The sequence below is a fragment of the Triticum aestivum genome, chromosome 4A, assembly GCF_018294505.1.
Source record: "Triticum aestivum cultivar Chinese Spring chromosome 4A, IWGSC CS RefSeq v2.1, whole genome shotgun sequence".
Lineage (NCBI taxonomy): Eukaryota > Viridiplantae > Streptophyta > Magnoliopsida > Poales > Poaceae > Triticum > Triticum aestivum.
The window spans coordinates 632,175,884-632,190,768 of record NC_057803.1 but is presented as its reverse complement, the minus strand read 5'-3'; positions in this window follow the sequence as shown (position 1 = coordinate 632,190,768).

Sequence of the window (14,885 nt, the reverse complement as noted above, 5' to 3'; positions counted from 1 at the left end):
GTAATTTAGAGATGCATATTTCTCGAATCAATGTTTGCATGGTTGGCACTGGCAGTGTGCTCGGTATTGGTGTTTATGGACTTCTATGACAACATAATTAATTGTAGTGAAATTCTTGATGCTATTAGTAGTGTTTTCTAATACAACTACTTAAACCTAGAACTAAGAGGGACACTCTTCTCCTTGTTTTTCTTCATCCCATTGGGACACATGTTGCACAGAGATTAAGTTTTTTGGAAGAAAAGTAAAGAAAAATGAAAGAGAAAAGGAGAGTCGTGGACCAGGATGGAGAGAGAGAGAGAGAGAGGTGTCCCCACATCTTCCTCTTGTCCAGGTGCGATTCAGTCATTTGGAAGGGTGAAAAGGGAGTTGAGAACCCCTCGTCCAGTGGTGAATCTTCCTCTCCTATGTCGCTCTCGCGAGCGACCCGGAGGAACCCTACGCGCTGCCTCTAAATATTATTAATGACACGATGTAACAAAAATACATAAGGATGTCCGAGCAGACATTATTTTTATTTGCTTTTTTTACACAAAAGTGTACTGGCCGGGATGAATTACTAAATGATGTCGTGAAGTTTCAGGTCGTGTGCACCTTTTTTCGGCACTTCACTACCACTCCCAAGTTCTAAGTGAACTACTCTTGCACGTATGTACTGCTTGAACCCATACGTCATTTTGTACATTTGTTCCAACATTCAAGCTGATCTTTGTAAGCGGCTTTCTTGTTACTGAGGCGCAGCAAAATTCGAAATTGAGCACCTGCGACCTCACTCACGCAGCCGTGTGCACTGCAGCAGAGCCACCCAAACAAGCTCCAGGAGTATGTCTGAGTTTTGATTGGTGTATGCAGAAGTTCAACCGTAGTAGGCCTATCTTTCAGAGTGAAACCGGCAGTAAAATTATCTAGCTAATGGTACTAGTACCATTTAGAAATGCAACGAATATGTGAAGGACAGCGCAATTACTGCAGGGTGGCACCAATTTTCTTTCTATAAACACGAGCTTCCAGCAATTGCTGCACTTGAGGCTAAAATTGATAGTTCAACATGTGCTTGGGTTAGAGTTGCTTCAAAGTCTGGACAGTGTGGGATTAAAACTTGACATACATATATGTGGCAACACTTCTGCTTTGGTAGACCCCCCTAAACACAAAGACGGCTCAGATTAGCCCATACCTCTTCATAATAAAGGACATGATGGTCATATTTTGTTGTGTATGTTTTTCTTTTTAGAATATCCATTCGATGTATACATATAGGCCATACACTTGCGCGCTGGGCCGTCCCAACCATCTCTTTAAATTGCAAAAATATATGAGTGTGCCAAGATCCGAGACAGGAACTTTTGGTTCAAAATGCAACGCCATAACAAACTTGCCACCACCACTTAACATGGTTGCAGGTGTCTTTCTTATTCTTTTCTTCTATCAGCTTTCCCCCCCCAATTTTCTTCTTTACTTCTTTCCTTCTTTCCTTTTTCTTGCTCTTTTTTTTCTCGTTTTTAACGGTTTTGTCCCAGATTTATTTTCCTTCTCTATTTCTTATTTTTCGTTTTCCTTTCTTTTTTGTTCATTTTTTATTTTCCCTTTTCTCTTGCAATGTGCAAACTTTTTCCAATTTCGTTTCTATGAAAGAATGGACTTTTAACAAAATTTGCAAATATTTTTTCAAACTTGGTGAACGTTTTCCTAAATCGATAACTTTTTAAAAATTCATAAAAAATATTGATGAACATTTTTTGAAAATAGATGTTTTTTTTTTCAAAATTGATGTTCCTTTTTCTCAAAATTGATGAAGTTTTTCAAAATGAATGCATATTTTCAAAGTAGATGAACTTGTTTTGCCAAAATTTTCAAAATCGATGAACTTTCTCAAATCCTTCAGAAAAATCTACAAACATGAATATTTTTCTCAATTCATGTTCCAAAAAATGCAAAACTTGTTGAAACCCGAAACCACATGACATGGTGCCTTAAATCGATCATACAATGACATGAAAAAAAACTGAGACCATTTAAGAGATGTTGAGAAATGGGCTACTCCCAATTGGACTCTTCTGTTCTAACCGAACAGTCTCCGTCGAACATGGTATTTTTGGAAATCTCAAGACTGACCCAAACTTCCGTAAGCAGGTAGGCGTGCCCATGGTAGTCATTTACACCAGGTTTGAATGATTTCCTACACCATATGCAAGTTGCGACACGTCCCGCCATTTATCGACCATTTTTTACCGAGAAAACTCCAGAAAATACAAAATTTGTCAAAAAGCAAAGCAACTTGGCATGGTGCCATAACTTGGTCATACAAGCCACTGGAAAAAAGGATGTCGAAAAACAACATGCTATGAGATGAAGCCTTGTATTTTATGAATATTTGTATTCCAATGTTTGTACCTTTTTTTTTACAATTGTGTCTGTTCAATGTTTGTATAATTTTTTAGAATGCGAATGTTATAATTTATGAACAAAATTTGAATAGGCAAACTTTTTTTGAAATTTTGGAAAAATGGAAATGGAAAAGAAACAAAAACTATCAGCAAAAAAGAGAAAGAAAATAGTGGAAAAAGTCTGAGTAAGCTGGTTGGTAAAGGATAGTTCTAGTAGTTTGCGTTTTTGTAGTTAGACATTTGAGCTTATCAGTTTGTGTACCTAGCGGCGAGCGGTCGGCAGTGAGAGTTACAGGGTTTGATCCGCTCATTGCCCTTTCCTTTTAAAGGTAGTTTCCCTGTTTTCGCGTGCGATAATGGACGGGGCCAGTCGAGGCAGCATACTGTGCGTGGCACCTTCTATCTGACTCTACTTCCCGAAGGCGAACCCTATTTGCCGCCCGAGGGTGTCAAACTGTCATGGCTTTGTTGAAGTAAAGCGACCCACACGATATGCGTTGGCCCACTTTGAATGAGCAACCGGTTTTGGGAAAATGTTCACTGTGTATAAAAAGTGTTCATCATGTCTACTAATTTTATTCAACGTGCATTTCAAAAATATTCAGCATATATTTTAAAGAATGTTTAGTTTGTATTTGAAAGAAAAACACTGTATACTGGGAAAATGTTAAGTGCGTATTTTAAATTCACTTTTTAGAAAACTGTTCATATTTAAGAAAAGAATATTCTATTTTTTATGATTTTGAAACATTGTTGGCATTTTCAAGAAATTTTGTTCGCATTGTTTTGCAAAAGTATTGGAAAAGAAAAGAAAAAGTCGGATCTGCAATTCTAAATAGTACTTTAAATGTTAGCACTGCCTTTTAGCCGTACTCAGTTATTAGGCTGTCTGGTTAGCATCGGTTCCATTCATGGCCAGGTTGTGAGTTCGATACCAGGTGCAAGTGCTTTTATTTTTCGCATTTATTACGGATATGTGTCTAAATTTTTTTATTAATACGTGTACAACAGACTACTGTATAATTTGTGAAATGTCTATATTGCCCTTTATACGCTTTGTGAGGGGGGTCTACCGAAGCATTGCTCTATGTGGCAATGGGAGGCACCGGGAATGCGTGCAATGCGCCCAATTCAGCAAGCCGCTCCCGAATCGAGGCTGAGAGTAATGTAGGAGCCCTTCATGCGAGACAATCAGCCTGTCCTCCCGCGCGCTCTGCACATCTTCTGTGCGTGATGCAGTAGCGTCTGTGGAGCTCCGGGTGAGCAGCTTGTGGGTGAGAGAGGCGTCATGGAGATTTTCGTGCACATAGTTCTCTCCGAATTCTCTTCGGCCGTGTCTGTCTATCGATGATTCGAGAAAGCCCATGTAAACCATGCTGCCTCTTGCGTTCGTTCCCCTCCGGGCCGACGAGAATTCTGAATTTCGGCCGGCGACGGGGTGGTCCATATTCAGTTGTGCGTTTGTTTGCTGAATTGTGCATCTTTTTTTAAGGGGCCTGAATTGTGCATCTTTGCTCGAATTATGCGTCTCTTCTCTGAATTGTGCGTTTGCGCCTGGCAAAAACACCAGACCCGAGAGCTTAGGCGGCTTCTAAATAGAGTAAATTGCTCAAAACCAACACATTTGTGGCTATGGTACTTCAAAAGTATCGTTTTTGTCAAAAAACACAAAAAACCACCAACTCTATGGCAAGTGAGTTACAAATCACACTGATTCGAAACTGAGCAGCCACTAAGTAAGAAACTGACAGAGTTGGCCCACTTGCCAGTCTGACTTGGCATTTACATGTGGACAGTACATTGACATGGAACGGGGCCCCACCTGTCATACTCCTATCTTCCCCCTATGTCATGCTCCTCACACGAATCCATGCCGCACTAGCCACTGGCTGCGAACCGAGCCGCGCCAGCCGGCTCGGCCACGACCAACAGCTCGTCATGGATGGGCACGACCACGCGGCACGGCTTGCTGCTGGCTCTGCTGCCGCCCAACCATCGCCTCACCGACGAAGCCTCGTGCCCAACCAAAACCAGGCCACCACCGCCGGCTCCTGTCCAAGCACCAGCCACGACCTAGGCGCGCGCGGTGAGGGGGCGGCGGGCGAAGATGACCTCGGATTCGACCGGCGCGGGGCGGGGGGAGGCGTGCGCGGGGAGGGGGCGGCGGGACGGGGCAACCGGAGAGAAAATCGACAGCCTCGGATTTGGTCGGCGCCAACTGGCAGAGAGGCGTGCGGTGAGGGGGGCGGCGGGCATAGATGACCGCGGTGCACTAGATTCGGCCGGCGCCCATCGATGGGGAGGTGTGCTGAGAGGGGCGGTGCCAGGCGGCGGGGAGTGGCGGCACTGTTGGATGACCAGTGTGAGGGAGAGACATATGTGGGGAGGAAGAAGGAGAGAAGAGAGGATGTGTGATTGACAGGTGGGACCCCCGTCCACCTCAGCATGTCAACCATAGATTAGGACTAGTCTTTGCCACGTCAGCACGGATAGACAGGTCCCACCCGTCAGTTTTGCTATTAGACAATATTAGTTTCGAATTAGTGTGATTTGTTACTCACTTGCCACAGAGTTGGTGGTTTTTTATAATGTTTTGACAAAAGCGGAAGTTTTGGAGAACCCTAACCACAAATGTGGTGGTTTGAGCAATTTACTCCTTCCAAGTAAGAATTCTTTGGCTCAGAGACATCGCCGCTGCTAGAACCCTAAAACAAGCCGAGAATACATATAAAGAATGGTGTGGATAGGCTTGCGCGAAGCAATCTTTAGAATTCTAGTTTTTCTTTTCTTTCGGTTGCGTGATTACTGAAAAAAGGCTTTCATCTCGTTTTATTATATATATAAAGCACGACCAACATATAGAATGCATACAACCTAACACCACACACACACCCAAGGCAGATATAAGGGAGCTGACGAACAATAACACTAGCCCAAAGCAAACAAGAAGTGGACAGATAGAGCATAGCTAGGGATCTAAGGAGCTCTCAACCGTGAACGAGTCACTGCGAGGAGACGAAGCCAAAACTTGATGTACCAGTAAGCGGTGCCTCCAAGAAAGAAACGACACGGGAGTGCCACCACCGCCCGATCCATTGAATCGAGGTTTTCACCCGGAGTAACACGAAGGACGCAGGGCCACCGTGACGGCGCCTTCAAGAAAGGAACAACGCATAGTCGATGTCAGAAGAACTCGAAATAGTAGAGGAAAGTGCGAGGTGTGAGTCTCCGACGGCCGTAAGAGGGCTTGCAGTTCCATTCTATTTCCCGTGGGTCCGGGTGAGGTAGAAGCGAGCTCTGGGAGGATCGAACTGAGCGGATTCTGCGGGGACCTAGCGAGTTTAGGAGCAGGATTGTGATGGGAATGGTGAAGGACTGGCCGCAGTAGACAAGAGAAACACATAAACCCTGAGTTGAAGAACTGATCAATAGGTTGAGACATAAATACGATGCTACAACCCTAACACGTTGAAGAGTGATGTACGTGTATATATACGTCACGATAGTAAGTACTTCCGTTTTCAAATTCTTCTTTAGCAGACCATCACTACCGGAATCTGTAGCCGTAGGCATAGGCCACAATGCTGTCGGCATAGGCCTATGCCTACGGCTGCCGTCGGCATATGCCCGTCGGCATAGAATGCGTCAGCGTACTCTTGTCAGACTGCCGGCGTACTAAAGCCGTCGGCATAGCTGCCTATGTCGACGACTTTCGTACAACCGTCGGCATAGTTTCACCATCGGCAGAAAAAGGAAGAGACGACAGCTAACGGCGTCGTCGCCAAGGCCATGCCGTAGGCATAGTTCTCGGGGCTACCAGGAGGCGTCACGTGGCGGGGCATAGATGGAAAACTATGCCTACGGCTTTGCCGTCGGCATAGCTCTGCGACGTGGCACCTCCTAGTAAAAAAACAGATGATATCTATGCCGACGGCCGCCGTCAGGGCCGTCGGCATAGATTTGACGGCGTCAGCTCGCCGTCTGTCCTCGGGCCACCAGGGCCACCTCTATGCCGATGGCCTAACTATGCCTACTGCTGCCGTAGGCATAGATCGATGTATGCCGACGGTCTTACTATGCCTACAGTTGCCGTAGGCATAGATGGAGCTATGCCGATGGCTTTTCTATGCCGACAATATTTCCCCAGGCCGTCGGCATAGCTCTATCTATGCCTACGGCAGCCGTCGGCATAGATAAGGCCGTAGGCATATAAGGTTATTCTGGTAGTGCATGATCCCAATGCTTTTGACTTTTCGGGAATGCCGTAGAGTTGAAAAGAATGTAAACAGGTTGTACCGTGAGCAAAGGAAATAGGTGTTCCAAGGCAACAACAACTGTATGTACGTTGCCTTCATTCGAACTTTCCGATTGGTGTATGCAGAACTTCAACCGTACAAGTCTAGTCGTATCTTTCGGAGTAAACCGGGCAGTAAAATTATCTAATTCCTCCAATCCAAATTAATTAACGCAACCTTGTGAAAAGTACTAGTACCTTTCAAAGAGATGCAACCAAACGTGTGACGGACTGTACCATTACTTCACGGTGCCACTTCTTTCTATATATACAGAGACTTCCAACAATTGCTGCACTTGAGGATCAAATTGATAGCTCAACATGTGCTTGGGTTGCTTCGAAGTCTTGGACAGTGTGGCGTTAAAACTTGGCGTACATCGGTAGATGTGGCAATGGGAGGCACCGGGAATGCATGCAATGTGTCTAATGCACCGAGCCGTTCCTGGACAAAGGATCGGAGCAATGTAGCAGCGGTTAGTGCGAAACAATCTGCCTGTCTGCCCGTGCGCTCTGCGTGTGTTCTGTGCGTCACGGAGTAGTGTCCGTGGAGCTCCGGGCTAGCAGCTTGCGAGTCTGACAAGCGTTGTGGGGATTTTCGTGCATCCAGTTCTCTCTGAATTCTCTTCGGCCATCTCCTTCTGTTGATAGTTCAAGAAAGCCCATGTTAACCATGCCTCCTCTCGCGTTCGTTCGCTTCAGGTCTGAAAACAACTCTGAATTCCGGCCGGCAGAAACACCCGCCACGAGAACTTTTTTTTTTGGATCGGACACTTGGCCGCTGCTAGAATGGTAAAGCAAGCCAGGAATGGTGTGGATAGGTTTGAGCGAACCAATCTTCAGAATTATTCAGTTTTCTTTTTCGGACGCGTCACTGAAGAAATTTTCTAAACTTGCCTCATTGACAGTTCAGCTGTAGTAGTTCTGGACTCCCACGGTTTGCCTCCAGGCTATGTTTCAGCAGAACCAAATCAATCATTGTGTTCAAATTTTGAAATTGAGGACCTTCGACCTCACACACGCAGCCGTGCGTACTGTAGCAGAGCTACCCAATCGACCTCCGGACCGGCGCATCCCTCTCTGCAAGTTAGACTGTGTAGTATGCGGCCTAGACTGCCGGTTGGAGTAGAATGCACAGACATGATCATACAAATCCATCCCATTAGATTGGTGGCTTTTTCTGCATTTTCTTCCAGTGAAAAACTTGGCCACGTGACGAGCCTGGGACTTTTAGACATGCAAGGAAAACTGACAGCAACAAGTTTTCCGAGGCATCCTTCATAATGTATGCATCGCCAGTCTTTAGTCCATTGTTCGGTTGCTTATCAAAGTTCTGAATCAGCACAAATTCTGTGTCGTCACACAAGTGAACGCACCGACTACAACTTTCTCGCTTTCCCTGCTCCAGTTTTATGCAATGTTTTAAATAACGGGCTATGGCATTTAGCGGCGACCCTTAAAAATAGCTATAGCTGGGCTATAGCGGAGCTATAGTGGCAAATTTTACATGAAATCATTTAGCGGCAACACCCTCAAACAGCTATAGCGGGGCTATAGCCGGCTATTTAAAACTATGATTTTATGACCGATGTGACATAAGAACAGAATGGCATACCAGCTCCCTGACTGAAGAATTTGGTGTTGCTAATACTGTCCTCAACCTCTTGACTGGCTCTATATATTGCATCATGCTATCCAGTATCCATGGCAATGATAGCTTCACACAGTTGGTAGCATAGGGTAGCCCCAATTATACGGGATAATGTATTACATATCCATGGTTTTAAATAGTGCGATATAGCTTCGCTATGGGTGGTTTTTACCCAACATGGGTGGCAGCATAACCTCCGGATCGGTCCATCTCACCTTTTGACATAGGCACAGTGTCGGTCTATAGGACTCTACTATTGCCGATTTGTCGGTTTTTGTTTTCTTCTGGTTGTCAGACTTTTGGTGTTCGGCTGTGTGCATCCTAATTATGCAGAGGCCGGATGTTGCTCATAATGCTTTGTATCCACTTGATACTACATTTTTGAGTTAATAAAATCGCCCTTTATCGAAAAAAAGATTCGCTATGGGAGATGCTACACTTACAGGCAACTTTCAACGCGTTTAGACTTACGAACTGAAATGAAATCATCTGATTGGAAGGAGGAGGGCCCCATCTCCGAAATTCAGGGGTGGGGGGGGGGGGGGGGGGGGGGATGAGCGCTGGCACATATGTCCGTAGGACAGTTTCCGTAATCACCATCCGTAAGTGAAGCAATTTCACTTTGCTATAGCACGCTATATCGATTACTAGAGGTCTTGCGCTAAGGAATTTTGATCCAAACACATTAAAAAATCATTTTAGATAGCTCTTTATAGCTCCGCTATAGCATCCTATGGCGTTTAGATTTAGAAATGATCCGTTGCTAAGAGGCTTAGCACGTTATTTAAAGCTATGCATATTTGACACTGGCACTGTTGCAGCGCAATGGCTCGCTAGAGTGCGTACACCAATAGCGGGGAGCTCAAGGCCGAGTGAACGAGAGCGGCGCGGAGCTCGGCCATGGAGGCGATGAAGAAGGGCCACTCCCGGTCCGCCGGCCAGTGTGGGCTGGCGCCCGAAGCCCCATCTGCTTCTCTAACCTCATGCGGCTCCATTACTAGCAAAATCAGGACTCAGAAGCGATGGATTGAAACTTTGCACTGACAGTGACGGTGACAATGCATCCAGCCAAAACCAGTACCGGCGACGAAGGAGAAGGTGGACGAATGGATGACAGGGCTGCGGGAGGGCATCAGGAGCTCTCTAGTGATGACGAGGGAGGCAACGGTGCAGCCCGGCTTGGAGCCGAGAGGGGCGGCGCGGCCTCCCCAAATATGCTTAGAGCTCTTTGGAACAAATTTGGTCCAAATGATAGCTTTTTAGGGAAACAAAGTTGTATTTTTTAGTGAATTATGCGTTTAGAGGATTTGCTAGGTAGTGCTTAGAGCATCTCTAGCAGACCCCGTGAAAGGGCCGAACCCATATAATTCCGGCGAGTATACAGGTTCGACCCGATTTTCTTGCCAGAATAAACTCCGTATCTCGGGCTCTGCCCGTAAAAAGTTTTCCGTGGCCCGGATAAAGACCCTCTCCACTGCTATTTATGCAGTTTCACCACTCGGATACGGGTCAAACCCTATCCACCTCCGCCGCCACGATTCCCCTCCCCTCCATCCCAATTTCTCGCTGCCGGCGAGCCTAAAAAAGCCCTAGCGACCCTTCCTGACCCATGGACGACTACGGAAGTGGTGGGGATGGCGTGGAGCGCGCCGCCGCCGCATCTCCTCCGCCGCACGCAAGCGAGGGGCGCGGAAGTGGCTCAACTATGGGAGCCGGCCTCCGCTGGCGTTCGAACGCCGCGAGCTTGACCAGTACGAGCATGAGCTCGCGGTCCGCTGCCGCACCTCTTCCGGCTCCTCTTCCGCGGGGAGCTCCTCTGCAGGCGCCTCGAGATCGCGGATCACTCCGGTCAAGAGATAGCCATAGGAGCTCGGGCCGCTCGCCGTCAAGCTCGAGGCCGACGCAGACCCGCCGCGTCAAGGCGTCATCGGCCCCGAAGACTACCTCCTCCCAGGGCAGGAGGACTACCTCGAGCACGCCATCATGGACCGCTCAGCGAGGGAGGAGGAGGCCGACGCGCGTCGCCGCTGTGAGCTCGAGATCTTCCTCGAGCAGGGCGTCGCGGCATCACAGGCGCACGTGTCCAAGGAGGCGGACCTGCGCGTCATGAAGGCCGAGCAGACCAAGGTCTGGATCGACCTCGACTACGACGAGGACTGAGCTCCTCCGGCCTCGCCGCACCGGTCGATTTTGGTAGCCTATGCTCGGGTACGCTGCACGACCCGCAACCCCCCTCCCCCTCGATGTAGTACTATGAATGATGTAGTATGATGATCAACTATGTATGATGAATGTCGTTGCAAGTTTCTCCGGGGAATGTTTTTTTTTACAGTTTCATATATGGGGTCTGATCTGCAGCGCACGAAGTCACCCTGCAAACCTGATCTGCAACGAACTGTAAACGCGTTTTCTGGGTCCGACTTTTACGGGGTCTGCTAGAGATGCTCTTAACTCCTTAAACGTAAAAAAATTCTCTCAAATTTAGCTTTTAGCGGATCTGCTAGAGACACTATTAATACCTTTTACTATAACTTTTTATTGGTGTATGAAGAAGCTCAACCGTACTAGGCTTAGGCGTATCTTTCAGAGTGAAACCAGAAGTAAAATTACCTAGCCATAATGTACTAGTACCAAAGATGCAATGAATGTGTGAAGGACAGTACAATTACTTCATGGTGCCACTCGTTCTCATTTTATAAATAAAAGGCTTCCAGCAATTGTTGTACATAAGGATCGGATTGATAGTTCAACATGTGCTTTGTTTAGAGTTGCTTCATAGTCTGGACAGTGTGCCGCTAAAACTTGACGTAGCTAGGTGTGGCAATGAGAGGCACAGGGAATATGTGCAATGCTTCCAATTCACAAAGCCACTTATGGATTGGGGATCAGAGCAATGTAGGAGCGGTTGGTGCAAGTCAATTAGCTTGTCCGCCCGTGCACTCTGCCCGTGTTCTGTGCGTGATGGAATAGCGTCTGTGAAGCTCCGGGCGAGCAGCTTGCGGCTGCGGAAGGCGCTGTGGGGATTTCTGTGCATCCAGTTTTCTCTGAATTCTATTTGGCCGCCTCCGCCTGTTGATGGTTCAAGAAAGCCCATGGAAACCGTGCTGCCTCTTGCGTTCGTTCGCTTCCGACCTGACTAGAATTTTAAATTACGGAGCACGAGTGAGTCCTGAAGTTCTATATGCGAGTTGTGAGTGGCATCACGGAAAAGCGTAGAGAAATTAAGGCGTTTTGCTTGCCTTAATTATGTCTCTTTTCTCCGAAGTTTGCATTTGTTTTCCTCAATTATTCGTCTATGCTTTTTTTTTGAAAAAGAGGTCATCCCCTGGCCTTTGCATCGGATAGATGCATGTAGCCACTTTATTAAAAAACTGATAAAACAAAGTCTGGAGTGCAAAGTACTGCTCACAAAAGGAGCCAAGTAAAAATAAAAATACAAGTCTCAAAGCCGCATCCGGCTTAACAAGGGTCCACTAAGGACCAATCCTATGCAGTGATCGTCATCCAAACCTGTTGAAAAAAACCCGAGCTGCCATCTTTCATCGGTTACACCCAGTAGCCAGCTGCTCCCTGGAGGCCGCAGGAGTGAGTAATGACCAAGTACGGATCCATGCCGTAGCCCAGAATATAACCTGCAAGAAATTAGTCATAGGTTTTCTGTTAAAAATTATATCATTCCTACTGTTCCATATAGCCCAAATAAGTGTGCATATTCCAATCCGAATATTACGCGCGAGATGTACATTCACTCCATCAAACCACGTCCCAAACAACATCTCTATGCTATTAGGAGGTGAAATATTAAAGGCTACATGCACCGATCTCCAAAGTAACTTCGCAAGCAGGCAATCAAGAAATAGGTGTTGTATTGTTTCATCCTTCTCGCAATAGCAACACCTCGAGCTACCTACCCATCTCCGTCTGAGTAAGTTATTTTTGGTTACACTAGTGCAGAACCGGGCAATAGCACCGGTTCGTAAGGCCCTTTAGTGTCGGTTCGGTAACTGGCACTAAAGTGTGGGCACTAAAGGCCCCCCCTTTAGTACCGGTTCAGCATGAACCGGTGCTAAAGGGCAACCACGTGGCACGAGCCAGCTCCGGGGGCCGGGAGCCCTTTAGTACCGGTTGGTAACACCAACTGGTACTACAAGGTTTGGGGGGTTTTTGGTTTATGATTTCTTTTTCATTTAATTTTGTGTTTTCCATTTAATTCTTTTTCGTTTGCTGGTATTTTACGATACTACACATTATACACGTTATGCATATATATATATATATATATATATATATATATATATATATATATATATAAATATAATTTCTAGTAGAACCGATCATATATATATCATCAAATGTCTCACAAACCACCATATTAACTCACACATACACACATGTATATATATATATATACACACAATTAGCTACCTATATATAATTTCTCCTACATGTTGCCTTCGGAGCCAGTGGCATTAGCCTAATTGGTGCCTTCGGAGCACGATGACAATTGGAAGTGGTTCATGGGGGCGGTAGCGAGTAATGATATTCTCCCTTCGGATCTATGACCTGGTCGAGCAAAAATCCCGCTATTTTCTCTTAACGTGCTTGTACGTGCTCCGTTTGTAGGAGCTTGTCCCGCACCTCTGTGAACTGTTAAGAAGGAGATCAATATGCATGTGTATTAGTTGTGTGACTAGATATCGATAATGGTGTAAAAAATTTGAATAGTGTTCTGACAAACGTACCCATTCCTGTCTTTGAGATCTGCTCCTTTCGGACGCCATCATGCGAATGTTCTCGCAAACGCAGTATGCACACAGATCAATCCCCTGCGCCTGCTGAAGGGCCTTTTACAATAATGGAATTTGATCAGATAATAATTAATCAAGCATGATGATTAAAGAAATGGCAGCTAGCTAGCTAGCTAGTACTACTTAATTACTTACCTTGGGTCGAAACCATTTCAGCTTTTGTTTCCATTCGCTAGCTTGACCAAAGGTTGGCCCCGGACATATTTCCGGCTTATTTCCTCCTCTCTAAGCACAGGCATGGGCTCGATTTTGAGGAGTTGTCCAACAGTGATCTTGAGAATTTCAGCCTACGTTATATGCTCCTCGGTTACCACATTGCCCACCTCGGGTACGTTAACGGTTTGCCCACAATAATATTGGGCGCGCGTACTCTTATGTGTTGTTGGCACAACAAGCGGGGGGATCGATTATGCCGCCTGTTCTCCCAGCTGGGGAACGGTTTTCCCGCAATTTTTGACAGCTGCTTGTTGTTTGCTCGAGCTCGAGCTCGCCTCCTTCTGTAGACGTGCTCGATTTAACTTCCTGATGTGGCGCTCATAGTCTGTGTCAACAGGCTTGGGAGCTGTTGAGTCATACGAATGAAGTGGTCAATCTTTTCCTCAGGCACTTTCTCCCTTGGCGGCGGTGGCGGTTTCGGTGCAAAATGGGCTTCCACCTCGACCTTCGATATGGCTGCGGTTCCTCCTCGGACTTGTCATAAGGCCTCTGCGGAAGAGGCGCGAGGCTTGGACCATATTTATATCGCTTGCCTCCGCCTGTACTTCCTGTACTACCTCGACTCGTACCGCTATGCACCATAGCTGCGGCGTGTCTCTTCTGCGATTGCTGAGGCGGCGGAGACGGCTGACGTGGCTGAGTTGGACGAGGAGGAGTGGCCTGAAGCTGTGCCGGACTTGGAGGAGGAGTGGCCTGAAGTTGTATCAGACTTGGAGGAGGAGTGGACATCTGACGCTGTGTCGGACTTGGAGGAGGAGTGGCCTGACACTTTTCCGGACTTGGAGGAGGAGGAGTGGCCTCACGCATTGGTGGACTTGGAGGAGCGGGAGTCTGCTGACTCGGTGGCGGACTTCAACGAGGAGTCGGGTGACGCGGTGTCGGTGGCCTTCGAAAGACGACGCAATCCTTTCTCCATAGGATGACACGATGTATGGCCTCTCCCAATGTGTGCTCGGCGTCACCTCCAGGAATGTCAAGCTGTAGCCCCGAATATGGGTCCACCACCTCATCAACCAAGACACGAGCATAGCCCGCTGGAATCGGGTTGCAATGGAAGGTTGCCTCGGGGGGATTTGTAAAAGCAACGGCGTCCGCCACCTTCATGGATATGTTCTTCATTTTGAAGTGTAGCTCGCAGTTAGTGTTCTTCATGATGTCATCCACGGGGTATCTATCCAGCATTGCGTCGCCCGGGGCGGAACCCACGCTGCTTCTCGGCATGGATGGGGCGGTGCTATCCAATGCTGGATCATCCGCTAGCCGCTGCAGCTGCTGAGACCCCCTTTGCTGGCTAAGTGAGTCGATCTGCTCCTGCTGCCGCTGGAATTTGACTGCCAAGTCCGCGTGCTTTGATTCTAGGACTTGAAGGCGTTCATAGTCCAGCTTCCTCTGCTCCTCCTCCATCTTCCTCTTCTTCTCCTCCGCAATCTTTCTTCTCGCACGGGTTCTGTAGTCGGCGTTCCAGTCCAAAAACCCCTCATACCACGGAATAGCGCCCTTTCCTCGTGTTCTTCCCGGGTGTTCAGGATTTC